Raw genomic sequence first — 6,249 nt, forward strand, 5'->3', positions numbered from 1 at the left:
TGAAGGAGGTGGGGTGTGAAGGAGGTGAGGATCTGATGGAGGTGGGGACCTGAAAGAGGTGAGAATCTGAAGGAGATGAGGAGCTGAAGGAGGTGGGGTGTGAAGGAGGTGGGGGTATGAAGGAGGTGGGGTGTGAAGGAGGTGAGAATCTGAAGGAGGTGAGAATCTGAAGGAGGTGAGGATCTAAAGGAGGTGGGGCATGAAGGAGGTGAGGATCTGATGGAGGTGGGGTGTGAAGGAGGTGGGGCATGAAGGAGGTGAGGATCTGATGGAGGTGAGGATCTGATGGAGGTAGGTTTCTTATAGAAGTATCGTTTAGAAACTCAGGTTTTAATCCACTCCATTGGATATTTCTGATGGAATCCTAACCTGAATATCAGTTTCCTGTTTGAAGCCTACATTTGTTTTCTGTCCCTTGGGGTTGGGCTTGAAATCAAATCTAGAGGCTCATACGTGCTAGACAAGGACTTTAATTCTAGACTTCACTTTCATTCTATAAATTCTCTCTGGGACGGCATTTTAAAGCATGAGACTGAATGCTAAGGAGGTGAGCATCAGCAGTGGGGAAGGGACACCAGAACACTCACAGTTTACCTCCAGCAAGCCGATTTTACTTCTCCGAGCCTCAAAGCCACACTGCACTTCACATTGCTAAGATCCTGAGTCCTGCCTGTCAACGATGAGGATGGTGAGGGTCTTGTGATCTGCAGACGGCTTCATGTGCTCATTCAGTATGAGTGGAGGGTTGTTGGAGACCCACTGGGTGGTGACATCTCAGCCTCGGTGTCTCAGGGGAAGATGGTCTTTCCCTCTGCTCTGTGACAGTTCTCTGGCTGACTTAGAGGCCAGGCGTGGCCAGTGCAGCTGCAGAGGGTGAGGGCAAGAAGTGGGGACAGCAGGGCAGAGGTACACACTTAGAACAACCCAGAAGGATCCAATGAGACTGCAAGGGACGGGAGTGGCCAAAAGCACGTCCTGGAGATGGACTGAGTTCAGTACTAGAATGGCTGAGCATCGAGAGTAAACCCAGTATCCTTGAACTATGTGTGGATTTCAAAAAAATAAAAAACTTTATTTTTCATGTGTACTCCTCTGTGTGTGAGTTTAAGCACACATGTGCCTGTGGAGGCCAGCAGGGGGTGCTGGATTTCCTTGGGGCAGGAGTTGCTGGTGGTTGTGAGCAGTTCGTGGGGGCTGGGAACTGAATCCATGTCCTCTGCAAGAGCAGTGAGAGCTCTCGGTGCTGACCCACCTCTTTTGCATCCCCCTCTGCTCCCCGTGTGCCATTGACCGGGGCTGTGCGGTGATACCGAGGGCACGTGGCAGGATGTCTCACAGCTCCTGGCCCCCAGCTGCTGGTGCTATGGGGGGTTGTGGATTGGGTGGGGGAGGTAAATCCCTGGGAGAGCAGCTTTAAGGGTTCCGCTTGGCCTCCCTTCCAGAACTGCTCCTGCTCTGCCAAGGCGTGAGAAGCAGCTGCAGCCTGACACTCCTGCCTCACGCCCTTCTCACCACAACGCCTCTCCTTATGTCAAATCAGCTGAGGCTGGAGAGAGCTCAGCGGTGAAGAGCACCTGCTGCCCCACAGAGAACACAAATTCAATCCCCAGCAGCCACACTGGGCTCCACAACCACCCGGAACTCCAGCTCCAGGGCATCTGACATCCTCCTCTGGGTCTCACAGGCAGAGACACACACATGTAAAACAAATCTTAAATTTAAATAGGGCTGTGGTGGTGGATGCCTTTAATCCCAGCACTCGGGGGACAGAGGCAGGAGAATTTCTGTGAATTCTAGGCCTGGTATACAGAGTGAATTCCAGGACAGCCAAGGCTACACAGAGAAACCCTGTTTAAAAAAAAAAAAAACTGACTTAATTAATTGAGTAATTAATTAGAACTCGTTCTGTAGAACAAGCTGGCCTCAGGCTCAGAGATCTACCTGCCTCTTCCCCCTGAGTGCTGGGAAAGGCATATACCACCGCTGCCTGTCTTGAGAATCAAACTTTTAAAAAATTCTTTATTAATTACATTTTATTCACTTTGTATCCCCCCTGTGGTTCCCTCCCTCCTCCCGTCTCAATCCCTCCCTTCCTCCACCCTCTGCATGCATGCCCTTCCCCAAGTCCACTGATAGGGGAGGTCTTCTTTTCCCTCCTTCTAATCCTAGTCAATTAGGTCTCATCAGGAGTAGCTGCATTGTCATCTTCTGTGGCCTGGTAATGCTGCTTCCCACTCAGGCAGAGGTAATTAAAGAGCAGACCAATCAGTTCATGTCAGAGACAGTCCCTGTTCCTATTACAATGGAACCCACTTGGATACTGAACTGCCATGGGCTACATCTGTGCAGGGGTCTTAGGTTATCTCCATGCATAGTCCTTGGTTGGAGTATCAGTCTCAGGAAAGACCCCTGTGCTCAGAGAGGGAACAAGTCAGGAGCCTGACACAGAGGACCTCTAAAAGGCTCTGCCCTGCAGACTATCAATGCAGATGCTGAAACTTATGGGCAACCTTTGGGCAGAGTGCAGAAAATCTTATGAAAGAATTGGGAAACAGTAAGATCTGGAGAGGACAGGAGCTCCACAAGGAGAGCAAGAGAATCAAACTCTTAACAACAGCAAGGGCCTCTATCTCCTCTCAGGACCTCAGCTATTGCCCTAGTAAGCATTAACTGTCACAGCATTAATTGACACAGCCTAGACTCATCCGCAAAGAGTCAATTCAGACTCAACTCAGAGTCAATTCAGAGTGGTTGACTTTATCAGGTTGGCCCGTGGCCATATCCGAGGGATTGTCTTGTTTGCTTTCATTGATGCAGGAGAGCACAGTCTACTTCGGGTGGCACCATTCCCTAGTCAGGTGAGCTGAGCACGAGTCTATGGGTGAGCCAAGCAGCTTTCATGCCTCCAATGTCCCCGCCATGCTTTCCTGACTGAGTTCCCCAGTCAAGAGTATATTGCAGGGAATTGCACGGATCCTGCCTGCAGGCTTCCGCCTTGAGTTCCGCCTGACTTCCCTCAATGATGGACTGGAAGTGGAAGATGAAGTTAACCCATTCACCCCCTATGCTGCTTTTGGTCAGAGCATTTCAGCAACAGAAAGGAAAGTGGAACGGTACTCAGACGAACCTCTCTGTGTTATGTCAACTTGAGACAATCTAGAGTCATAGGAAGAGGGAATCTCAACAGAGAGAATGTTCCCACCAGAGTGGCCTGTGAAGAAGTCTGTGGCATGTTTTCCTGACTGATCACTGATGGGAGAAGGCTCAGCTCACTGCAGGTTGTGTCTACCCTGGGCTGATGCTACAAGAGTATGTATAAAAGCAGGCTGAGCAGGCCGTCAGGCACAATCTAGTAAGCAGTACCCTTCCATGGCCTCTGTGACGCTCCTGCCTCCAGGTTCCTGAACTATTTTGAGTTTCTACCCTGGCTGTCCTCAATGGACTGTGACCCAGGATATGTAAGCCAAATAAACCCTTTCCTCTCTGTGGTGGTCTCATGTGTTTAAATGCTTAGTCCCAGCAAAGGATTAGGCGTGGCCTTGTTGCAGGAACTGGGTCACTAGGAGTGGGCTTTGAGGTTTAAAAAGCCCATGCCATGCCCAGTCTTTCTTTCTTTGTCTCTCTGTCTGTCTGCCTCTCTCCTGACCCCGCTACCTGCAGAACTCATAGCAACTTCTCAAGTGCCATGTCTGCCATGCTCTTCACCATGACGATGATAGACTAAGCCTCTGAAACTATAAACAAGAGCCCACTTAAATGTTTTATTTTATGAGAGATAGTTACAGTGTCTTTTCACAACAATAGAACAGTGACTAAGACACTCTCTAAAGTTCTTTATAGAACCCTAACTAAGATAGAAATCAGTGCCAGGTCGTGGGATACTGCTGTGACAGACCTGATCATGTTTTTGGTGGAGGAAGGTCTCTGGAGCTTTGGGCTAGAAATCCATTGAGTGCTCAGAGCTTAATAACCAGTTATGGAACTTAGCAGATAATGCTGAGAGAAGTGAAGACTGTAAGAGTCTGGGCTGTAAAGTTTCAGAGGGAAGTTTTGAAAATCCATTAAAGTCTCTATTGGGGTTACTCAATACTTTGAATTAAGAACCACTAACGTGAAACCTTGCTTTGCTGGGATGAAGGAAGCTGGCCAGTTGGGGCTGAAGACTCAGCTGTGATTTGGAGGAGACCAGCATTGTTGAGGTAAGATCTGGAAAGTGTTTCTTCAGGGTCAGAACACAGGAGCTGTTGTCCAGAGGCGTCCAAGGCTGCACCTCAAGCTGGCAGCTGAACTTGGTAAACGTCACCCAGGTGGTATTGGTTTTGAAGGCATGATGAATTCATGGAAAGCAATTGAGGCTTGGCAACTGTGTGGTGGGACTGGAGCCCCTGAAGAGAGGCCAGCAGAGGCCACTGGTGAAAGCACAGCCCAGTTGCATCAGAAGTTGCATCAGAAGACTGGCATCGTGCAGATGCCAGAACCGTGGGATGACTGCCAAGAACCATACCAGCCATGGAGTGGAGCTGGCATGGGCCTGGAGCTGCGCTGTGTGTGCTGCCACATGTGCGTGCTGTGCCGTGTGTGTGCTGCCACATGTGTGTGCTGTGCCATGTGTGTGCTGCCATATGTGTGTGCTGTGCCATGCGTGTGCTGCGCCAAGTCCCCTCTGGAGCCTAGGGGATCATAAGTCCCACAAGCCTGACACTGACAAGCTTTACAGTGTTGGACTTAGGATTGACATGTTTCCTTGGGCACAAATGAAAAAGGAATGGTTTGTGTGTTGAGTTAACAAGGGATAATTGTGCTAGTCAGTTTTATTACGGCAATAGAAATAAGACACTCTGTAAAGACAGACACGCGAATGATTTTGTTTTCTGTGCTCTCATCCCTCAATCTGCGGTGCGGCGGGGAAGAGGGCCTGAAGATAGCTTACCTCCCCACCTTTGGGTGTTGCTAAGAAGGTCAGCATGGAGGGTGAGGTGGACAGTAGCTGGGGGCTTCCATGTGGTCAGGAGTGAGGCTGGATGTAGAGACAGGAGAGACACTGAGGGAAGAAGAGATGGAACGACAAAGCCCCAGTTATGTCTTCATAAGTGGAGAAGATCAACACAGCAGTGCTGGCCTGAAATCCCTCCCAGGACTCAGGAGTCAAAGGCAGGAGGATCACATATTAGAAGCCAGCTTGCCACTCATAGTAAGCTCCTGTCTTGAAACAAAAATTAAAACAAACGAACAACAACAAAAATAAAGTCTGGCTTGATGGGTCACACCTTTAAGCCCAGCACTCTGAAGACAGGGGGCAGGACAACTTCTGTGAGTTCAAGGCCAGCCTGCGTTACATAGTGAGACCCTGAACCCTAATTCCCATTGACGGGCACTATGTCACATACCTTTAGTCCCAGCAATCAGGGAGGCAGAGGCAGTGGATCTCTGTGAGTTCACGGCCAGCTTGGTCTACAAAGCAAGTCCAGGACAGCAAAAGCTATACAGAGAAAACCTGTCTCGAAAAAGAAAAAGGATTGGAGAAGAGAAAGGAAGATCAGGATGGATAAGCTTCTGAAGGACCCGCAGTGGTAGGAGCTCTGAGATCGCATACAGGACACTTTGTTCCTGGACCTTCGTTGTCATGGTTAGTCTCATTTGTCAACTTGTTGACATCTAAATTCTCACTGGAGCTAGGGCATGCCTGTAGGGAATTATCTCCGTTGAAGCAGGAAGACTCATCCACTGTGGATGGCACCATTCCTTAGGCCTAAAGTGACCAGCTGCTCAAGCTTCTGTAGCCTTGACCTTCCTGCCATGATAGACTGGACCTTAGACTATGGGCCAAATAAATGCTTTATACCTTAAATTTCCTTGGAGTACTTCTGTTGCAGTGACTAAGACAGTTGTCCTACTGACTCACTGGCCCTGTGACATGAGGAAGGCATTTATTCTCTCTGACCCACAGTTTCCACAGCTTTAAGTTTGGCATGGTATTTTGCAGTTTAGAGTAGTGGGAGGTGTGGTAATAAGTATAGGCAAGCTGGCCAGGTGGTGGTGGTGGTGCACACTTTCTATACCAGCATCCAAGAAGCAGAGGAGGCGGATCTCTGTGATTTCTAAGCCAGCATGGTCCACAGAGGAAGTTCCAGGGCAACCAGGGCTACACAGTGAAACCCGTGTTTTTGAAAAAACAAGTATATATACACACACACACACACACGTGTGTGTGTGTGTGTGTGTGTGTGTGTGTGTGTGTGTGTGTGTGTG

At 49.2% G+C, this 6,249-nt stretch overlaps 1 pseudogene; it reads right to left on the reverse strand.

Moving 5' to 3' along the window:
* LOC129669043 (carcinoembryonic antigen-related cell adhesion molecule 20-like) overlaps positions 1-6,249 on the reverse strand; it is an 18,074-nt pseudogene that overhangs the window by 11,115 nt on the left and 710 nt on the right.

Source organism: Psammomys obesus, unplaced genomic scaffold (genome assembly GCF_907164565.1).
Source record: "Psammomys obesus unplaced genomic scaffold, mPsaObe1.curated_primary_1811, whole genome shotgun sequence".
NCBI lineage: Eukaryota > Metazoa > Chordata > Mammalia > Rodentia > Muridae > Psammomys > Psammomys obesus.